Source organism: Dipteris shenzhenensis, chromosome 7 (genome assembly GCF_047967505.1).
Source record: "Dipteris shenzhenensis isolate YYH24624 ecotype China chromosome 7, Dip_SZ_1.0, whole genome shotgun sequence".
NCBI classification, from domain to species: domain Eukaryota; kingdom Viridiplantae; phylum Streptophyta; class Polypodiopsida; order Gleicheniales; family Dipteridaceae; genus Dipteris; species Dipteris shenzhenensis.
Genome location: NC_141602.1, coordinates 8,686,595 through 8,688,672, shown reverse-complemented (window position 1 = coordinate 8,688,672; position 2,078 = coordinate 8,686,595). Strand labels below are relative to the sequence as shown.

Here is a 2,078-nt window from a genome sequence, read left to right as displayed (position 1 = left end):
CCAGCAGCCTTCCTTCTCTTGCTCCTTACACAGAAAGGCAAGGCCGCGGTTAACAGTCTTTGGGAAAGGGACGAACCTCCCATGAGCCTTAAGCCTGCCGTTCATCTCTATCACCTTGGCGGTCACGTCGGATGTGTTGGGGTCGATCACGGCCTTTAGATCTCCGTAAGGTAACGCATTCAGCCAATTCTGATTGTTGTCCGTGTCGAATGCTCCCCAACCCCCCGCTTTGCATTGCATGCTGTTGATCCATTCGACTGCTCGTCTGATAGCCTCTGGCTTCACGGCCTCGTTGGGTAGCTTTACGGCGCTTAGAGCCATCACTACGACGGCAGTGTCGTCCACGTCCGGATACCAGCGGTTCTGAAAATGAAAAGCCCAGCCTCCAGCCTTCGCACCCTGACTCTTAACGGCCCAATCGCCCTCCTGCAGAATCTGCTTCCGCAAAAGCCAGTTTCCAGCTTGTTGAAGAGCGGAATAATCCCTGGATCCACCAGAGAACGCATCACCAACGCGTATCCCAGATGGGAGAGCTGGTGCATGTTTGCAGCCAGTACTCAGAAAGGGCTCGAAGCGCCTCAACGCCACGCTGGACGACTGGGTCTGAAACGCTGTAGCCCAGCGTGATCAAGGACAATAAAGCATAGATCGTAGCTTGGAAAAAACCCCCCGGTCACCGGCCGTCTCTTCTTGTCGCTGGATCACCCATTTCTCCTCGGCTTTCAATGCCGCCTGTCGGAACGGCACCAGCTTCACATTTTTTACCAGCTTAAAAGCGCAATCGAGAACGATGAAGGCATCCGTCCAGTCACGCCGAAATGGTGGTAGAAACTTTGGCGTACTTCCAGCTTCCCTCAACATACAACTCGTCAAGAGAGATTGCTGGATTGGTGAGGGTTAGTACAAAGAAACAACCTCCTAATAAACTACATAAGCGATATAATTTGAGATCGATACTTACAAATTGGGCCTCCCATGATTCAACACCCCTACTACAAAATGCACGCTTCAATATTGCTCTATTGGATCCTTCGTGCCTCGACGTGCTACAGACTAGGGTCCTCCCTCGCTGACTTCATTGCTTTCTTCCACTCACGCTTGTGAGTGGTGTGGGACGGGCCCCTTGGTGGTTGACCTCCCTCGAGCATGGCAAGCTCCATTAGTGCTTGCCTCTTAAGCGAATATCTTTTATTGCCAAGTATCGTAACAAGATAGGCTTTTGATCGAACAAAATCATTAAAGGTACAGTGCAACTCCTCGCCCAACTAGACATTACATAAATTATCGTGAGGAACCACTTGGGGAGGAGCATCACCCAGATAGGAAGAAAAGGGATACTACACCAATCGTAGCAACCGATCAATGCAAGATGTAGCCGAGTGAAAACGGTTGCATTGCTGATGCCACCATGCTAGAGGATGAAACTGCACGCTCTCTGTAGGGCTGGATCGGCTGTAGAAACATTCATTAGGCGAAGCGCTAAGTAAGCCTCTATGGTGACGCTCAACTCGCCACCATCTCCAAAAAACAATTCCCAACTACCATTGCTGCGCTGGCTTTCTCGGATATATTTCTCCGATTTCTTCAAAGGATATGACTCATCTATGCGCAGCACCTTGTAGAGGAGGACTGCTTGGGCTATGATGGAGACGTTGCTCTCCAGCTCTACCCACCAATATCCTTCGGGGTACTGCATGGAGAGAAGAAGCTCTTGGCTACGCTTGATAGCTGTGTCCAAGGATAGTCCAGAGGCATTTCCTGCTTGTGGAGCCGCCTCGGGGTTGAAGGAAAGGTCTTGATGGTAGGGACGCATCGTGTTGCATTGAAGATAGAGTAGAGAGATAGAGCTTCAGGATGAATATGATTAGTGGTTGGAGCGAGTTTGAACTTACACGTCGAGAGTGCGCTTGAACTTATAGGAAATCAGAAGACCAAGCATCCTGATAGCATTACCTTGAGAATTTAGTTCTACTTCGGTGCTGGCCTTATTATTATTCGGTAACAGCATGAGATGGGCTGCATCATGGGCATATAATTATAGCACACCTCTCAAGCAAGAATCTTTTAAAAGTTTAGTA

General features: G+C 49.4%; 1 pseudogene; it reads right to left on the bottom strand.

The window, feature by feature from the left end:
• Window positions 1-1,813, bottom strand: part of LOC147899895 (dammaradiene synthase pseudogene) — a 2,264-nt pseudogene extending 451 nt beyond the window's left edge.
• Between the last annotated feature and the right edge of the window lie 265 nt (window positions 1,814-2,078).